This window comes from Mesoplodon densirostris, chromosome 1 (assembly GCF_025265405.1).
Source record: "Mesoplodon densirostris isolate mMesDen1 chromosome 1, mMesDen1 primary haplotype, whole genome shotgun sequence".
Taxonomy (NCBI): Eukaryota; Metazoa; Chordata; class Mammalia; order Artiodactyla; family Ziphiidae; genus Mesoplodon; species Mesoplodon densirostris.
Genome location: NC_082661.1, coordinates 215,654,277 through 215,675,946, shown reverse-complemented (window position 1 = coordinate 215,675,946; position 21,670 = coordinate 215,654,277). Strand labels below are relative to the sequence as shown.

The 21,670-nt window shown below is 37.7% G+C and overlaps 1 protein-coding gene across 2 annotated transcripts in view; it reads right to left on the bottom strand.

Moving 5' to 3' along the window:
- GRID2 (glutamate ionotropic receptor delta type subunit 2) overlaps nt 1–21,670 on the bottom strand; it is a 1,351,788-nt gene that overhangs the window by 234,264 nt on the left and 1,095,854 nt on the right. The window lies entirely within an intron of this gene.

Sequence of the window (21,670 nt, the reverse complement as noted above, 5' to 3'; positions counted from 1 at the left end):
GGTTTTTAGCTGGCAAAACTGTTTTATACACAAAAAATTTAAAACAGTATATTAAAATGTTGCCTGTGTGAAGTTCTTGATGTCAGAAAAAAGCAGTTTATTTTCAACGTAATTCAAATTTAGAATAGCAGAGCATTTTGTAACTTAGAGCAAAGGTATGTTCCCTCTAGCTTCATTTCTGATACCATGTTCAGCTTATAAATTTGCCGTGAGATCTGCTTGCAATAAAAATTATAGCTTGTCTGATTCAGTGTCGTTCCTTTATAGTACACCAAGATAGCGCACCAAAGGTGACAAAAATAAAATAAAGCAAAATGAAGTGAGAACAAATAGCTTATTATGGAAAAAAGAAAGCTGTTTTAGGAGCCCAACAGAGAAAGGGAATACCTATTATAAGTAGTAATTTTGTTATTTTCACGCGCATAATATTTTAGATCTGCAGAAATGCTATGGCCTATATTATGAGGTCCAAAAAGAAATCAAGTAGGTTTTCCGCGAGTGGTAATCCTCAAGAACATTATATCTTAAGGTCAACATCTGAGTGGATATTATTTAGACATGCCAATCATTGGTTTAAATGCAAAACAATTATAAAATAATCAACAAGCCCCTAATACATACATTAATTTACCTTGGCAAATATTGACATTTCTTTTTTTACAACTGTCAGTGTTTACCCAGGCCACAGAAGAAATGGGAAAATATAGAGCATTCTACAAAAAGAGTTAGCTGTGAATATACTCATACTAATATAGTCTATCTTTCTACCTAACCACACAAAACCTACATACACTCACATAAAATTCCGCAAATGATCAATTCTGTGAATCTATTACATCTGAGCCCTCCTCTTCCAGCCCCACACTCAGACTCATGCACACAGTAAAAATGAGTGTCCACAGCTACACATGGTGAATGCTAAAAGAAAGCAAATGCTTTTCCACCCTAATCAGTCTTATTTTCTCAGCATCTTACTGAGATTCTTTTATTTCTTGTACTGGTGTCCTATACAACTAGAGACCCATGGATACTAAACCATACTGTCTGATAGGTAAGTGGTATTTAACTGTTTGCTTGAACATTACATATACTGAGAAACTGTAATTTAGGACACTTCTGTGGAAGTAAATTGTAGGAATTTGGGTGGATCTAGGCTGATTACAAACGCTTTCCATGAGAAGAATAAACACTTAAAGACCTTCAAGCATTGAAAATTAATTTTGATACATGTGATAGTCTGATATTAGCTACATCTGATAGCAATGATATTGGGTAGGTTAGATTTTTGATTTTTTTTGCGGTATGCGGGCCTCTCACTGCTGTGGCCTCTCCCATTGAGAAGCACAGGCTCTGGACGCGCAGGCTCAGCGGCCATGGCTCACAGGCCCAGCCGCTCCGCGGCATGTGGGATCTTCCCGGACCGGGGCACGATCCCGTGTCCCCTGCATCGGCAGGCGGACTCTCAACCACTGTGCCACCAGGGAAGCCCAAGGGTAGGTTAGATTTTAAAGGCAAGCAGGTTTGTAATATTTGTGAGCTGTGTGATGTTAGGTGGTAGCTCTTAACCTTACTTTCCTCATCTATAAATGGAGAGAGTAACAGTGTCCTCCACAAAGAGTGACTAGTGTCGTCATATCAGTATTCAATCAAGCTATCGTTTTTATGCAAAGATTATTATTATAATAATTCCTCAACTTATAATGCCCTTTTAATGATTTTTAATGGATTTTGTGTGTGTGTGTGTGTGTTTGCATGTGTGTGTGTGTGTGGCAGGATGACTCCTTATATTGTTAATGAGGAGATTCATGAATTGGAGTTGAATTAATGTCTCATCTCCTTTCCAAGTACAAGAATGTATGACTCTATGATACTAAACGGTAACTTTCTTCATAGCAAATTCTTTGGGACATATATATGACTTTGCTAATGAAATTATCTTATAATGAATGTGTTGCTACTTACATTTCTAAAGCTGTCAACCAGTTAAAAATCTAATGCCTATACCCTCTGCAGTGAACTTTCACTCATATTTTTACCTATTTTCCTTTAATAAGAGAATAGCTCTTACCTACATAAACTGTAAAATAACTCTCATAGGCCTTTCTTTTCCACCTACTCCTCCCTTTCTCTGTTTCTCTCTCTCTGCCTTCCTTCTTTCCTTCCTTCCTTCCTTCCTTCCTCCCCCCTCTCTTTCTCTCTCCCTTTTTTTTTCCTCTCTCTTTTTTTCTTTCATATTTGAGTCTGGTTGTATGTTATGCTCACCAACAAATGACAAGAGTGAGCTGCCAGCTTTAGCTGTGGGGAATTTTACATCTAATCCCATTTTTAACGGATTGAAACATGGTCGACTCAAGTTATCACATCAGAAGGATTTTTCTTCAGGGGGAGAAAATGGAACGTGGTTGATAGGATAGGTGCTAGATGCTTCAGACAAAGGGGCTGACCATGAAAGAGAGACAAACAAGCAGGGGTACATTAAAAGTGTCCTCCAACTCAGTTCAGGACTTTTCTCCCACACTCTCTCCCCAGTTTCCTCCTCTGGATGCTAATTTCGGCATTTGCGAAAGGACACATTTTGTTGTAACTCCAAGAGCCCATTAGTAACCACATAAAGAGCCTGCTTGGTGCCCACTGCAGTTCATTGGTTGCAGTGGTTGAGAGCTGTCATGGGCAGGGCACAGAGGCAGGTTTTTCAAGCACAAAAAGTACTCCAAAAGTTAACACTTAAAGAACAACTACATGCCATAATGGAGGGCCAGCAGAGTGAACATTAGTGTTATAGAGACCCAAGAAGCAGAAAAAAGGATTGGAGAATGTATTGAGGTGGTCAGGTAAGGCAGGCTGGCCACTGAGGGGTGCTGATGACAGCTGTGAACTGGGCAACCTCTTTGCTTCTAAAAACATGGAGTTTGAAGATGTAAAGATTTGAGTTTCAATCCTTGGAAAAATTAAAATTCTCCAAATTGCAATTCCTTTCCCTGTTAAATAGGGGAAACAATCATTTTATAATAAGGTATCTGCAAGTTTGAAGTAGATTTTGATACAAGACATCTAGCCTAGAACTTACTCTTTTTTTTTTTTTTTTTTTTTTTTTTGCGGTGCACGGGCCTCTCACTGTTGTGGCCTCTCCCGTTGTGGAGCACAGGCTCCGGACACACAGGCTCAGCGGCCATGGCTCACGGGCCCAGCCGCTCCGCGGCATGTGGGATCTTCCCGGACCGGGGCACGAACCCGCGTCCCCTGCATCGGCAGGCGGACTCTCAACCACTGCACCACCAGGGAAGCCCTAGAACTTACTCTTTAAGTGCTCAATTACTGACAGTTGCAGTTATTAATTTATTACTATTATTGCTGTTACTTTGTCCTCTATTAAGATTTCTAGAATTGCCATCTTTTGATTTTTCCCATCAATAGATTCATCTCAGCTAAAGCTCTTCCTCACCTGTCGCCTTTAACTCCCACACCCCATCTAACCGCTCATCAAGTTTTGTACATTTTTACCTCCTCAATCTTGGGAATCTGTCACTACCTTTGCCTTTCCATTGCCAATACCCTCATCATTTCTACCTAGAAAATTATTTCTAAGCTTTTCCCCGATCTCTACTCCCACCTACCCCTAATCCATCCTCCATACCACAGCTAACATGCTCTTTATGATATTCAAATCTGATCCCATCCCTCACTTATTTAAATACTTCCTGTATACCTCACTGCCCTTAGAAAATGGTTTAAACTCTATAGCATTCAAGATCCTTCAAAAATTTGGCCTAAAAACTTTTTTTTTTCATTTTCAAAAACAACATTATGCTTCACTCATATTCACAGTATATGGCAAACAGACCATTTCATCATTCCTTGCTTGGTAGGTGTTTTCTCAGCTTAAGATCTTTCCTGGTCTTCCCAGGTGATTTTTTTCCCTTCAAGATCAAACTCAGCTGCTTCTTCTGTGCTCTTCTAATACTTAAAATATGTTCACATCTTAGCATTGTGGTTCAAAATTTTACTTCTTTGTTACCTCATTAGAATGCATGTTACTGATTTTTTTTAAATGTTATTTATTTATTTTATTTATCTTGAAATTCAGAACCTAGCCCAGGGTCTGAAAAATAGCAATCAATGAGGTTCATTTGTTTTGGCTGCACTTCTTTATTAGAAAGATGCTTTCATCTTGGAAAACCAGCATTCCCAGTAAACTAGCATTGCATAAAAATGGGAATTTTACTATATATTACCAGCCATTCTGTGGGTGATTAATCATGGCCAGCAGTATTTTGTAGGAAAAAATTTTTTTTTCTTTTAGAAAACACAACTTTTTAAAAGAGAGCTTTGGAAATTTTCCCTGTATCAAAATCAGCTGCAAAAACTTTATTGGACCACCAGTGAATTGTTTGCAAACAAGACAGTTTGCCATAAATAAATTCAGAGGCAAGGCAAATACAAAGAAAAATTAAACAAATAGGACTGAAACAAAATATCTGGAAAAGCTGAGGTATAGTCCAATGTTCTGGTAAACATGGGATCCAGTACAAGGTGGAATGTCTATTCCTGAGAGGGATACTTATTCAGCAGTGTGGAAACAGAGATGACAATTTAGTGGTTGGTTTGATGAGTGATTCCTGATTAAAATATCAGAAGCAATCTGAAGTGGTGAAGAAAATTGCTCAACTAACTCTGCTAACTGAAATGATTAAAACAATGTAAAAGAATTCACGGTTTTAGTAGCTAAAGAAGAGATAAGCACCAGAACAAAGAGAGAATAGTCACCTTTGGTGATACTGAGTGTTATTATATAAAGCTGAACTTTAGGATTTTGTTCTTTCAAGGGTTGAGTATTTACATAAAGAGGAAGAAGTCTCAAGAATATGAATGCTCTACTTATAGGAGAACAGATAAGCATATGGAAAGGCTTCCTGTCTCCTACTGCAATGTAGCTAATGGCCACTTGTCCTTTGAGAAACCACATTCTGAATCCTAGTAGCTCCTTTTGCTCAGTGAAGTTTTCCTAGCTCCTCAGACACAAGTTTGGAAAGGAAGTCTGATGAAACATAAGGGTATCAAGGCTAAATGGTACGGTAAGCAGGACTCTTAACACTCCTTGATGTCAGAAGAAAATCTGGTTTGCAGATGGTTCAGTCCATACTGAAGAGCTCAGTGAGAACTATTTTAAGTGCATCAGGGCTAACGCTATTTAATGAAAGCAGGCTTAGCAAAGAGTTGGATATTCTTTAGCCCAATAATGCTAGGTTTCTTATTTTAAAAAGATTAAGGTCAAAGTCACAGTAGTGGAGGAAATACAATTCTCTCATAGAAGATGAGATTGTATAGTATAAAACACTATAATTTATGGAGCAAGATAATTCAGGAGGAACCCAGACACAGCTATCTCTAGTGGAGAGGATGTGTGTGTGTTTTTCTTTCTCTCATGGTGCCAGAATTTTTTTTTTGTTTTCAAGGCAGCAGAAGTCTGAAGTCTGAGGCCGACAAGTTTGAAGGATATCAGGCAAGGCAGAGGGCTAGGATTCCTTTACCTGCAGAGACAAGGAGAGTTTCCCAAGGGAGCACCCCCCACCCAGTTGGAGAGGGTGTTTTATTAGAGGAACCATATGAGGACCAAAGAGGACTGGGGATTTACAGAGGAGGGTCAGCGGATGAGAAGGGCTCCACGTGGGATGCTTGAATAAAGCCTGAGTGGTGCCTCCTTCTCCAGCCCCCCTGTTCTGTACCTCTCCTCGCTTCTGTCCCACATCCTTCACATACCCTCACACCCACCCTTACGTGGTTCACCAGAGTAAATTAGATAAAAGATAGCTTCAGGTCTCTGTGCTCTGAACTTCTTTAAAAAACTATTTAAATATCCATCAGAATTCCAGATGTGCTTGGTCTAGAAAAAGTGTGTAGAGGTGCTCATAAGAGGGCATTGCTCCCTTGCAAACACTGTCCCTACATGGTAGATCACTAGGCATGGAGGATTACATCCCAGGAGATGACTTTCAAGTCTTTCCTGAGAGATTTAGGAATATTTCCCCCCAACGAGTAGTCAAGAGCACCCCTATCTGCCATGTGGTATAGACAGGATGGTCACAGGTAATACTGGAAATTCATCTAAAATAGATGCATTTGAGATAGATGGATATCAGGGGCTAGGTGGGGGAACATCCCCCTGCACTTGGAGAGACTTGCAGTTCCCATACACTTTTTAGAAGTTCATTCAGACTTGTGGCTATGATAGGTCATTTGAGAGAACCCAGAGGAAGGAGGAAGCACTCTGTCCTTCTTGCTGCTGTGAGGCAGTCATTAATAAAGATGATGGTTAAACTGTCTCCAAAATGACAATGCTAAATAAATGCGAGAAAACAGTCATCTGAAAATCTGACTGTCTTGCTTGACTTGTTGACCCACATTATAAGCTAGGAAATAATTTCATCATGTCATGCATCCTGATGTGTGGCAGACATTATATTTTTCCACCTGCTGACAGAATTATCATTTATGACCCTGTTCTCTATTTTAAATGGCCTATTAGTCAAACGAAGTAGTCTTTCATGATATACACACACACACACATATATATATATACTAATTAAGCAAAACTCCAGTGCAAAAGGCCGAATATTCTGTGAATTCAATTGCTCTGCAATTTTCCTGTGCACTTTCTTTCTTACATATCATGAAGATGCAATATTTATTTACACAGGACAATATGAACAAATATGGAATTATCCTAAATTTGTATGGCCAGCATTTCATTACATTTATTATTGATTGTCAGCTAATGTAAAATTTGTTAGGACAATATCCTCAAATAATCCAATATACTTCAATAGCAGAATAGCAGATTTTCATGTTCCTATATCCTTGAAAACACAGGAAGGACTTGAGTAATCCCCATGAATTTCCCTGAGGATCAACAAATTTCTAAGTGATGTTAAGAAAGAATCCTAGTACAATCATAACATCAGAGAGTTGAAAGAGTTCCTGGAGGTATCGCATAATTTGATTACATTCCTTAAGTTACATAAGTCAGCCTCCCAAACTGAATTTATTTTTCTTCCTAAGACATTTTTCTGACTTACAAAACTTAACACCAGGCAGTCCTTACTCATGCCTAACCTAAACCCCCCCTATTTCAAATAATCCTCTCATTTTGTTCTCAATCACATGGACAATAGCTACTCACCACCTCTAGAACACTATTTCTTTATGTAATAAAACATTTCTTTTTCATTTTCTTCCTTCAGCCTTCTCTTTGCTGATTTAAACACTAAATCCCTTTACTTTTACTCGCAAGATCTATTACTCCCTTTTTTACTATGTAATTAACTAAGCCATCTTTGTTCTCTTCTATTCCACTTTTTGCATAAGTTATGGACCTTATAAATAGATCACAGTAGTTTAAAAGTCCTGAACAACTTTTCTACTGCTAGGTAACTTTGGTCATTTTCTTTATAAACACCAATGCTACATTTCAAATTTACAATTGACAGATGATTCATTCTGAAACTGCCTACATCCCCCAATTTTAAACTACTGTAGATATACACACACACACACACACACACACACACGTACACAGAGTTTGTTCTTTCCATCTCTGAGTGAATTATCACATATTTGTCCCTATTAAACTTCATCTCACTTCTAATCACCTTGTTTAATTTGTCAAGGTCCTTAATGAATTCTTACAGTGTGGTTCTAGTCAATAATCACCCCTACTCATTATAAAGTAATCTGCATATTTAATAAGCTTACTCCCTATTCCATACTTCAAATCAACACTGAAAATGTTAATTAGAGTCAGGGCCAGTGCTGACTTATGGAAAAAACTTTATACAATATACCCTCCAAGGCTGAAACTGAACCATTGATCAGTACCTCACAGCTGGGCCACTAACAAGCTGTGAAACAATAATACACAATATTACTACATAAAACAATGACCCAGGGCCTCCCTGGTGGCACAGTGGTTAAGAGTCCGCCTGCCGATGCAGGGGATACGGGTTCGTGCCCCGGTCTGGGAGGATCCCATATGCCGCGGAGCGGCTGGGCCCGTGAGCCATGGCCGCTGGGCCTGCGCATCCGGAGCCTGTGCTCCACAACGGGAGAGGCCACAACGGTGAGAGGCCCACATACCGCAAAAAGAAAAACAAAAAAAAAACCAAAAAAAAAAACAACAAAAAAACCAATGACCCAACTAAAATACAGTCTGGATTCAAATGAGGAATCAATAGTAATTTGTAATTTTTTTCCCTATAAGGTTTTTGAAGGAGCTCAAAACATTAATCACATTATCAAATTATTCATAGTGGAAAGAAATAACTAGAGAGGAAGAATTTATCAGAAATAACAGTAGGGCTAATTTAATAGTCTATTTGAAGACCCAGTGAAATGTTACTGTCAAAATAAGGTGGAAGGTCATTGTTTCAGTGAAGATTCTAATGAATCTTTCTTACTAAAACAAAAATCCTCGCTCTTCATAATACAGAGCAGGGGACCAAGTGTCTATTGATAAGTTAAAATTTCCCAAATACAAAAGATATTTTCCTTCTTCGCAGTACAGTAGGTCTCTGGATTTCTCTGAAAAAGATTTTTTTGAATCATCCAGAGAAACTATCCTCTATTCCCAGTTAGGTATATAGCTTTTTTGAGAAATGTCAATGAAAAGCAGATATAAAATGCATGTCTTAATGCTCAGAGTCAGGTCTTATTCACAGTCACTCACATTATAAATATCCGGACTGTTTTTTAAATGTGCTCCCTACCCTCCATTCAGTAGCAAATGTTGAGAGTTCTGCATCCCTCTCAGAAAATGACAATCGTCATCGGAAAAAGCAGTCCAGCCAGCTGGCTGCAGATCTTGTTATTTGCCCTCTTGGAGACTTGCCATGATCTGGGGCCTCTGGTGATTTCCAAGCTTGTCCTTATGCTAAAACATCAGGGTTGGAGAAATAGGGGCTGTAGTAGGGGTGTGTGTAGTGAACGTGTGCATGTGTGTGTGTGGGGGGGCGCTGGTGGTGGTGGAGGAGAAAGCCATTAAAAATAAATTGACTATCTTTAGATGATAGGAGCTTGTGGAGGAGCTAAGAGAACCAGAGAACTAATGGGGTCAAGCAGATACCTAGCGGAGGGTGGAGGTCAGCACACCAGGATCGCTGACAGGATGGTGTGCTGCACTGGGAAAGGAAGGTGGGACAAGAAAAACAGAATGAGAAAAATGGTGAAAAAGAGTTTCCTTTCAGACTAGGGTTTCTTTTATTGAGTAATCTATGTGAATATATTTTTATCGTTATCTTAGATCTTGTTTAATAAGATACCTCATTTGTGTAGTTGATATAGAAGTTTATAGTTGAAGAGACACTGAAAGTAACTTAATTCAAACTGTGGGACAAATACTTGTGGAGAAGGAATGGATCACATTTTCAAAGACGGAAAACTAAGGTACAAAGTGGTTTAAAAACGTACCTTATTATTCAGAAGCAGGAAAGAGACTTGCACACTCAAAGCTAGGTCTCCAGTCCTCTTTAGCAGTGCTCTGCTGAACAACTCTGCCTACATATTCCACTGTCACCCAGGTCCATCACTTACACTTCTACATTTTAAATTTTTAATTAAAAAAATTTTTAAATTTTTTGTATTGCAGTATAATTGCTTTACAATGTTGTGTTAGTTTCTGCTGTACAGTGAAGTGAATCAGCCATATGTATACATATAACCCCTCCCTCTTGGACCTCCCTCCTCCCCCATCCCACACATCTAGGTCATCACAGAGCACTGAGCTGAGCTCCCTGTGCTATGCAGCAGGTTCCCACTAGCTATTTATTTTACACATGGTAGTGTATTTATGTCAATTTTAATCTCCCAGTTCGCCCCCACCCTCCCCTTCCCCCACTGTGTCCACATGTCTGTTCTCTATGTCTGCATCTCTATCCCTGGCCTGGAAATAGCTTCATCTGTACCAGTTTTCTAGATTCCACATATATGCGTTAATATATGATATTTGTTTTTCTCTTTCTGACTTACTTCACTCTGTATGACACACTCTAGGTCCATCCATGTCTCTACAAATGACCCAATTTCATTCCTTTTTATGGCCGAGTAATATTCCATTGTATACACGTACCACATCTTCTTTATTCTTCTACATTAATGTCACGAAAGCCTGCACCATGTGCACTGGCTCCTCTAAAACGACTGAGCAGAGTGCTCCTAAGTATAAGAGTTTTACCATATTCTCATGCTTGTGGTAAATGGAAGTTATTTATTCGGCTGACTTCAGGTAAGGCAGGAAAATAACAAGCAATAGAGAGGATACAGGAATTTATATTCTTGAGTACTTAATAGGTTTTTAGGCTTAGATGACTAAGGCTGAGAGAGAGAACGAGGTGAGGATTTGCCTTGTTTAGAATGATTCAGCTTGTCCAGAAGAAGGAGATCATTTTAGGGGTTGTGGGAGCTTATTAGTTTGGCAAAGTTTTCATCTCGGTGAGCTCAGTGTAAACAGAGTGTATAGCAATGCTAAAATAGCCCTGTTCCTGGGAGTCACAAATAAAGTTGGAGGCAACTTTTAATTAAATCCTCACTGAAGAGTGGTTTTGAAAGACCAGAATACTTCTGAGAGTTATTGTTTTCCAAAAAGAAAGACAAAATTCTGTCTATAACATCTAGATGGCTATATATTTATAAAACATCCATCACTGTAGTACTTAAGGGCTTTGACAAGTAAGCCATTTTGACACTGAACAATATAGAGTAAGGAGATGAATGTCTTCCTCTGTCTGCCATGACTGTGTACTCTGGAGCTAAGTTTATACAATTCTATACTAAACCAAAATATAAAAAGCAGTATGAATCAGGCCCAGCTCACTCCAGCCACCTTGATTTTGGCTGTTCCTAATAAAGTGTGCAATTCCCTGCTGAGAGCTAAGAAATAGCCTCCTATTGAAAGATTAAAGTAGGTGAGACACTAAGGAAACTGAGAGAACATACCATTCTGGGCTCCCTGTCTTATCCTGGAATAAAAGGACAAAGAAATGGCTTTCATATTTCTTTCTGATTTCTTATGAGGTTATACACAAGTCATGGAGTTCCATAGTCTCAAGCCAGATTCTAAGAAATCCTTTTCTGGTTCATTCATTCAATGAATATTTACTTGTAACCAACTGTGTACTCAGTAAGGTACTACATAAGGCCCTGTGTTAATACAAGTCATAAAACCACCCTCGAGAACATATATTGTAATTGGGAAGGTAAAACAAGTAGAATAATACTCCAGTACAAGGCTAGATGTTGCTCAGAGTGTAAACAAGGTAGATGTAAAGGCATTCAAAAAAGGGAGCCACTAAATTCAGTTATGAAAACTCTGTGGAAAACTACATAGAGGAAGTGGTATACAGCTACAGGTTACGAGAGGGGTCATTAAAGATGAGTTAAAAGAGAACACATGCCTGACAAATAGATATCCTGACCTGGGTTTAGTGTTAGTCACTAAGGGTAGCAACTTAATCTTCATAATAGTTAAGCTAAAGTGAGACAACAGAATGAACCATTTGGCTAAGTCCTTATTTTTTTTAAAACATCTTTATTGGAGTATAATTGCTTTACAATGGTGTGTTAGTTTCTGCTTTATAACAAAGTGAATCAGCTATAGGTATACATATATCCCCATATCTCCTCCCTCTTGCATCTCCCTCCTAAGTCCTTATTTAGGCTTAAGATCAGATAAGGCTTGCTGAGAGACAGTTTTTTACCTTTGAGGGGCTTGGAGGATTAAGGGGCAGGGCAAGAAGACAACACCCATGAAGTAGGGCAGGGCGGTGGTAGCTGTGTCAGAAACAATAACAGCAGCAACAGGGAACTTTGAGGTTTAGTTGAACCAGGTACAAGAAATAATTGAGTGTATGAAATTGTGGACAAAATGGTAAAAAGAATAGTTATTAGTACCACCAAAAATGAGAGTGAAGGGAAGAAGAGTTCAAGGAATTTTACATGAGCTCTTGGGAGCAAGGAGAAAAATGGAAGCAAATCCTAGGTAGGGTGTGTCCAGGAACTGTGCTGTTATTTATGTCTTTTTTCTCCCCATTTATTCTTTATACTAAAAGTTATGAAGTTGAACCCATTCTCTTCTTACTCTTAGGGAAAATAAGGCTTAAAATAATTACGGAAAATGACAAGATCATTTGCTACTAAGTGGGAGAGATTTTAAATGCAAATTTATTTGAATCCATGGCTCTGGTGTCTGTTTCTAGGATACCATGCAACTTAGAAATATCTGGAATTGAGTTAGCTAAATATAATTCAGCCATTAGTTCTTTTCTGCAAATCTTTATTTTTCAAAGAAACTTATCATGATACTGATGGTTTTCATTCATTCATGTATTCATGAATATACTATTTATTTATTTATTTCATTCAGTAAAGATTTAGTGTATTTGCTAATTGCAGATGATATGACCCACTGGTGAAGACAGAGGTTCTAGTGCCAACTGCCTGGGTTTACTACCCTAGCTTTCAGTTCTGTCATCTTCAAAAAGGAGATGAAAATAATATATCTCTCATAGGGCTATCATGAGGATTAAATGAGAAAATCTACGCAAAGCATTAGGAAAGTGTCTGTCACATAGCAAGCACTCATTGTTAGCTGCTCTTATGAATACTCTGTGCCAGGCACTCTGAGAAGGATTAGGGGAACAAATACGAAGGTGACATAGTCCTTGTCTTTGAAAAATGTACACTCTCAAAGAGAAGACACATGTGTAATCACTAATTGTACCTGAGCTAACAGAAGATGCCAGAAGAGAAGAATGCAGTTCTGGGTCATTTCAGCAAGTGGGAACAGCATGGAAACTCCAAAGAAGCATGAAATATCCTACAAAAGTTTGGCTTGACTGGAGCATGAACAAGTGTGAGAATGAATTAATTGGTGCTAGTAGGCAAAAAAGAAGCTGATTAGCTTTTGAATGGTTTAATAAGCTCTGCTGATGGAATTGAACTTTATTTTGATAGAATGAGGCTTTAGAGCCAATTTTAAGGATGTGAGAAGGTAACTGTCTGGACTCTACACTCTGGAGGGTAAACTTGAATGGGAAGATAATGGACAGAAGGAAGCAATAGCTGAGGTAGGAGAAAAGAAAATAATAAGTAGAGCTGCGGGCAGGGAAAATCAGGCTCTTTTATTGCCTCATATCTATAGAAGAAAGAAAACTAAGAAGAAAAGCAAGATTTAGGGGAAAAAAGGTGGAGAAGAAATAGGAGGGGAAATAGAGTTAGCCTCTACCTCATTCTGAAAATAGTTCACTAATCAAACAATGTAATCCACCAAACAGGCTAAAGCAGAAAAAATCATCTGAGCATATAAATTGATGGGAAAAAAAGCATTTGACAAAATCTAACATCCATTCATGATAAAAACACACAGAAAACTAGGGATAGAAAAGAATTTCTTCAACTCGACAAAGAATACCTACAAAAACCCTACAGCTAACCTTACACCTAATAGTGAAAGACCGAATGCTTCCCCAAGACAGAGAACAAAATAGAGATGTCCACTCTCACCACTCTTATTTGACGAAGTATCAGAAGTTCTAGTCAGCACAGAAAAGGCAACAAAAGGAAGTAAAAGGCATACAGGTGAGAAAGAAAGAAACACAACTGCTCAGTTTTGTAAATGGCATGAAGGTTTACATAGAAAATCCCAAAGAATCTACCAAAACTCCTAGAACCCCTGAACTCACATCAGGATCACAAGATAAAATCAGCATATAAAAAAACCGTATTTTTATACTAGCAATGAATATGTGGACACCAAATTCAAAGATCCAATACCATTTATAATCACTGGGATAAAAATAAATACTTAGGTATAACTCTACCATATATAAGACTTATATGCTATAAATTACAAAATGCTGATAGAAGAAATTAAAAATCTAAATAAGCAGAGAGATATACTGTGTTCATAAATTGGAAGACTCAACATAATAAAGATGTGAATACTCCCCAAATTGATATACAGGTTTAATGCAATTCCTATTAAAATTCTAGCATTACTTTTTTGCAGATATAGACAAGATCATTCTAAAATTTATATGGAAAGACAAAGGAAGTAGAATAGCTAAAATAATTCTGAAAAAAAAAGAGTAAGTGGGAGGAATCCCTATCCTCAATTTCAAGCTACAGTAATCAAATCTATGCTATTGGCAGAGAGACAGATACCTAGATCAATGGGACAGGACAGGGAACTCAGAAATAGACTCACACAGTATGCGAACTGATTTTTCTTTACAAAGTGCACAAGCAATTGAATGAAGGAAAGATAGTTTGTTCTTTTGTTTTTATTTTCAGAAAACGCTTCTGGACACTTGAATATCCATAGGCAAAAAATGAACCTCAACCTAAACTTTACACCTAGTACAAAACTTAACTCAAAATGGATGATAGATTTAAATGTGAAATGTAAAACTATAAAAGTTTTAGCATAAAACAGTTGAAAATTTGGGGGACCTTGGAGTTCCTTGAAGAGTCTTAGACATGACCTCAAAAGTACAATCCATAAAAAATAATTGGTAAATTTGACTTCATCAAACTTAAAAACGTTTATTCTATGTGAGACCCTACAAAGAGGATGAAAAAAAACAAGCAATAGACTAAGAGAAAATATTTGCCAACCACATGTCTGACAAAGAACTCGTATCTAGAGTATGTAAAGAACTCTCAACAGTAAAAAAGCAAACAGTCCAAATAGAAAATGCACAAAGATGTAAAGGGACCTTTCATGTAAGAGGATATAAGGATGACAAAAAACACATGAAAAGATGCTCAACATCACTAGTCACTAGGGAAATGCAAATTAAGATGACAGTAAGATATTACTACATTCCTATCAGAAGGGCTAAAATTTTAGAAAGTGACAGCACCAAATGCTGACAAGGATGCAGAGAAACTGGCTCCCCCATATGCTGCTGGTGGAGACGTAAAATGGTGCAGGCACTCTGGAAAATAGTTTGGCAGTTTCGTAAAAACTAATCACACACCTACCGCATTATCCAACAATCACACTCCTGGGCTTTTATGCCAGAGAAATGAAAACATCCACGCAAAAGCCTGAGCATAAATGTTCTTAGCAGTTTTATTTGTAATAGCTAAAAACTGGAAACAACAAAAATGCTATTCAATAGGTAAATTTTAAACAAACTGGAAACAACAAAAATACGTAAATACCACTCAGCAATAAAAAACAATGAACTACTGATGCATGCAACAACTTGGATGGACCTCAAGGGTATTTTGCTGAGTGAGAAAAAAGCTGATTTCAAAAGGCCACATATTGTATGATTCAACTTATATAACACTCTTAGAATGAGTGGAGAACATTAGTGGTTACCAAGAGCTGGGGATGGTGGGGAAGAAGGTGTGAGTGTGACTATATAGGGGTAGAATGTGGGAGATTTTTTTTTTTTTCCGGTACGCGGGCCTCACACTGCTGTGGCCTCTCCCGCTGCGGAGCTCAGGCTCCGGACGCGCAGGCTCAGCGGCCATGGCTCACGGGCCCAGCCGCTCCGCGGCATGTGGGATCTTCCCGGACCGGGGCACGAACCCGTGTCCCCTGCATCGGCAGGCGGACGCTCAACCACTGCGCCACCAGGGGAGCCCTGCAGGAGATTTTTGTAATGATGGAGTAGTTCTGTATTGCAGTGGTGGTTAGAGATTCTAAACTTGTGATAAAATGGCACAGTGCTATATGTGTACCTAGTACCCATGTCAATTTCCTGATTTTGATACTGTACTGTAATTACTGAAGATGTAACCATTGGGGGGAACTTGGTGAAGGGTATATGGAATATCTCTGTGCTATAATTGCACTGACTTTGCAATTTCCTGTGTATATATATATAATTGTTTCAAAATAAACAGTGAAAAGAAAGTTTGCTTAAATATTAACAGAACTTACTGCTTTATGACAAATTATGGATTATTAACGCTTTGTCCTTCAAAATTTTACTCTACTTTCTAATTTTCTCAAAATAGCCTTGTGTTACTTTTATAAGAAGAAAATGTATTAAAATGGAATAAAAATGTCTTATTTCTTTTCTGATGGCTCAAGGCTAAAAGTAATTAATAGGCAGGATGGGGTCCAGGAATAGCAAACCTGGAGATGCAAATTTTTGGCAAAATTGCATCTGAAAAGTAGCCTAACCAGAGTGATTTCTAGAATTTCCTCACATTAGTAACTCTCTTCATCCCTATCTATTTACCTAAGAGGTAGTAAACCACATCCTTTTTTAAAATATCTTAAAAAAATAAACTGAGGCAATATCCCTACATTCACAAGAAATGCAAATGTTAGCCTAGACATATAAAGTTTCTCAAGCCAGATTTCTCTTAAATTACCCTTAATCCTTAGATATTTCCACATAAGGAGCCCATGAAACAAGAAGATATGTGGATCAGGTTTATATCAAGTAGAGACATACTGTTAAACGCCATAAATATACGTTTACTAGATACCTGCAATGCGTTTCCATATGCTCCTCCATTTTTTCTCTCTGGCCCATCCTCCTCTCCACAGATAAAGCTGTCTTTCTTAAATGATGTCACTCTTCATTATCTCCAGGAAAAACTCCAAATTCCATAACAAGCTTTATCATGCCCTTCAAGATGTGGTCCTACCCTCCTTTTCTATTTCACTTCCTGTCACCCTCACATCACCTATCTCAATCCATGAAGGAAATGAACACATTTTGATAACCAACCCTTTGCTAGATATTCTCCTAGGAGTTTCATACCTCTGCTATAAGCCACTCCTTCAGTATGTTGAAATTTATCCTTTAAGATCAAACTCTCCGATGATACATCAGAGAACCTCTGTGATGCCTAATAGTTTTTTTCCTCTCTCCTCCCCTTCTCTCCAAGCTATTGACTTAAATCACTCCTTCCCTGTGTTCCTACAGCATTTTATAAATAATTTATCAGAGCCCTATGTCATTGAATTCTACACTGTTATCTCCCCAAATAAATTGTGACTCAGGGATAATACCTAAATACCTTTATAGACTAAATGTCTAGCACAGTGTTTAAATATCTACAGTTGACCCTTGAACAACGTGGGTTTGAACTGTGAGGGTCCACTTATTCATGGACTTTTTTTCATTAAAATCATATATGTACCATAAATAGTTTTCCTTATGATGTTTTAATAATATTTTCTTTTGCCTAGCTTATTTTATTGTAAAAATAAGTATATAATACATATAACACACAAAATACATGTTAATTAACAGTTTATGTTGCTGGTAAGGTTTCAAGTCAGCCGTAGGCTATTATTAGTTAAGTTTTGGGAGATTCAAAAGTTATACATGGATTAGCAAAAATAAACAAATGGGACTACATCAAACTAAAAAGCTTTTGCACAGTGAAGGAAACTATCAACAAAATAAAAAGGCCACCTACTGAATGGGGGAAGATATTTGCAAATGATATACCTGATCAGGGTATATCCAAAATATACAAAGAACTCATACAACTTGACATTAAAAAAACAAACAACCAGATTAAAAATGGTCAGAGGATCTGAATAGACATTTTTTCCAAATGATGTATAAATTACAGACATTTAACATACAGATGGCCAACAGGCACATGAAAAGATGCTCAACACTACTAATCACCAGGAAATGCAAATCAAAACCACAATGAGCTACCACCTCACACCTGTCAGAATGTCTATTATCAAAAAGGCAATAAGTAATAAGCGTTGGTGAGAAGGTGGAGAAAAGGAAACCCTGTGCATTGGTGCAGCCACTATAGAAAACCGTATGGAGGTTCCTCAAGGAATTTAAACCAGAACTAGCATACGATCCACCAATTCCACTCCTGGGTATTTATCCAAATAAAGTGCAAATACTAATTTGAAAAGGTTATGTTCTTTTGAATTGAAAAGATTACGCACCCTTATGTTCACTGAAGCATTATTTACAGTAGCCAAGAAACAGACTCACAGGATAAGAGATCAGATTTGTGGTTACCAGCTAGCCACCTCTGCCTCTCCTGGTGTGGAGAAGTGACTTTGAATTTTGTGAATAAAGATGTGGATGGTAGATGTTTGTTAATGGAACAGCAGTTGGGCTGGGAAAAGGTACCCTAATGAGCACTGCTTCATTTAATGATGAGCAAATCTCATGAATGTGAAAGATTAAGAAGAATGACAGTGGGTGGTTTTGTGAAAAAAGTTTTTGCTTTTCTAAGAAAAATTAGACTTAGAATTTTCCAAGAAAGTTTGACATTAGTTATAAATGGAACTTTGAATGTTTCCAAGAAACATTACAATTATGTTTACCAACACAGCTGAAGCATGAAATTAGAAGCTATCTTTAAGTTTGGGGAGAGAATCAGGTCTCTTTCAACTTATTTGGCTCTGATGTTCCCCTTTCATAATCAACCTAGTGAAAAGATTAGAAGGAAGGGGAGATTCATTATACCCAATGTTGACTTTTAATAATGTGAGTTGGCATTAGAAAGAAATAATTTGTTAAAAAAATGAAGGTTCAGTTATTTTGGATTGTGGGAAACTACACCTGAGGGAAACATCATGTGCAATTAGGATCTTTTTCCATTAGACTTTACTTTAGAAAATCCTATGGGTGTAAAAATTTGATAGAGGCTTTTGCTCCCACTGCTATTTCATGAAAGTCTAGATACTAACGAATGCTGGCAAAGTTGTAATGACTAAATAGCTCAGATATACACACACCATGAGGCCTGCAACCTCAGTGAAAGAGCGGCTCAAGCAAACAAATTTTAAGAACAAGCGAGAAACAAATTGTAAGATAAAGAAAAGCTTCAGTAGGTAAAGTCATGAATTGGTATTGGACTGATGTAGGTTAGATTTCCAGCTCTGACACTATTCACTGTGTGCTAGTGAGAAATTCCAAATTTCTGTTTCTTGATCTACAAAGTAGGAATCATAGTAGTAGCTGTATTATTAGGGTAATTTTGAGTACTAAAGGGGATATATATATATATATATATATATATATATATATATATATATATATATATATATATGTTTAATAAATTCATAATAAATTCTCAGTGAATAATATCCATAATTTTTATTATTTATGATTATTGTTGTCATATGCTGCATAAAATCAGTTATTTAAAATGTTCTTCATTCATTTATTTTAAAATGTTTCAAAGTCAGATCTGAGCTACATAGTAAAAACCTATGTACTTTAAGTACACTTAAAATATAACATGTTAAACAAAGTTGACAAGAAGTATATTAGTGAGATTAAAATACTCCATTTTAATTTTTTAAAACTATTTTTCTTAATGTGATTTCCATTGACTGGTCTGGCAAGCACTCTTACCCTGAGTGGCAGGTATCAATTATAGACATAATTAGCTCATGCTGGGATATATGCCTACAGAATCGACCCAACACAAAAATCTCCTAACTTTTGATACTTTATTTCCTCAGACAAATTGAGGATTTGAATAATGTCATCCTTTACATCACTATTCTTAGCAATGAATGAGGCTATGACACATCCTTTATAAAGTTCCCTAAAAAGCAACTGGCCATACAAATGTACAAGGGTGTGGAATGGGGACTAGTGTGGCATAGTTAGAACATAGATTCAGGAATGAGACAGATTTAAGGTCTGGTCTTTTTTTTTTTTTTTTTTTTTTTGCGGTACGCGGGCCTCTCACTGCTGTGGCCTCTCCCGTTGCGGAGCACAGGCTCTGGATGCGCAGGCTCAGCGGCCATGGCTCACGGACCCAGCCGCTCTGCGGCATGTGGGATCCTCCCGGGCCGGGGCATGAACCCGTGTCCCCTGCATCGGCAGGCGGACTCTCAACCACTGCACCACCAGGGAAGCCCTAAGGTCTGGTCTTTAGTCAATCACTTATTAGCTGCATGATTTGAGGCAAGTTATTTATCTTTTCAACTTCAGTTGTAAAATGGGTTATTAATAAGTAGTATGCATTCCAGAAGATGGTTCTAAGCATTAAATAAGCCAATGCATGTCAAACATCTAGTACAGGGCCTCCCTGGTGGCGCAGTGGTTGAGAGTCCGCCTGCCGATGCAGGGGACACGGGTTCGTGCCCCGGTCCGGGAAGATCCCACATGCCGTGGAGCGGCTGGGCCCATGAGCCCTGGCCGCTGAGCCTGTGCGTCCAGAGCCTGTGCTCCACAACGGGAGAGGCCACAACAGTGAGAGGCCCGTGTACCACAAAAAAACCCCACAAAAAAACCCATCCACTACAAAGTTTGGCATCTTGTGAGTGCTCAATAAATGTTAGTTATTATTTGCACAATTTTACTAATTCATTGATTTCTTGGGCTGGGACGTTGTAAACATTTTCATTATTGCTTAAAATAGGACTCTGATGGGGTCATCAGTTTAAATTTTCCATGAGCTTCACTCTGGATCACTTATAATTTATGTCACACGTAGAACTGGCTACAAGGGTAGTAAGTTAAAAGCATATGAAGGCTCTGCACCAAAGAAATAACTGGGAAAACAACTTGAAGACTATGATTTGATGAGAGAAGTTGGGAACATCATTTTCATAAATGGATGAAATAATTGACTATTAGTAGCTGAATTTTGGGGTTTCAATTTATATACACAAGCAGTTGAAGAAAATACCCTATTTCTTTTTAGATCATTAATTCTTGATTTTATTTTAGTATTGTGCTATAATAATTTTGCAACTACTAATGGAATTCATTTACATACTATTTTAAAGGCAAGAAGAATTCATGTTTTCTCTTAAGGATGAAGTAAATCCCTAATTAATTCCTTGACAAAGTTAATTATTCTAATCTTGAACTGTCAGCTTTGTTGAGAAATAAATGTTTTTTAACTTTTCAAAAGTTCAAACTACCTTGATTTTGGATTAATAAAATTTTCAGAAAATTTTTTCCTAAAACAATATACAGAACACTATGTTCTAATAAGGCAGAGGCTGTGCTGTGGCACTGACCTGACCTTATGGCATGAAACCACATAAAGAAAAACTGGCCATGGTAAATCAAAGGCCTTTGGAGTCTCAGGGCTCATGGGAAAGTCATTTGTGAAATGAAGCACTGACTTAGGTAGCTTTCAGGATTCAAAAGTACACTATAATTAATGGCAATTTACCACCACTGCAGCTGGAAAAACAGCAGCAATAATACTCACATTAGCTATAATGCAATGAAGAGACAGAATGTGGTTTTACCTCTTGATAGCTATTCTCATTCTCTCTCTCTCTCCCTCTCCCTACCTATCATCTATCTCTCAATCATCCAGTGTCTACCTAACTATTTACTCACACAGTGCATAATGGGACAGACTCAAGGCAAAGACTGAGCATCTCAAACTTGAAATATATATATTTTAGTATGTATCCTTTTCCTTCTTTTTAATAGTATTGCCCACAGTCATATTTTACAGAGGTTAAAATTCTGAATATGTGTTATCCTTCCAGGAAAATGTGGGAAGCAATGTCCAAATAATACCCAGAATTTTACTGTATAAAGAATGCTCTACCGAAAACTGTACTTTCAGGAGTTGGACTATGTTGTGATGTCTGCACATCACAAAATTAAGCCTTTACTCAAAAGGAAGTTGTAAATTTATTAACAGACATCACATAGCTTTGGCTACGCCTGTCATTTCTCAT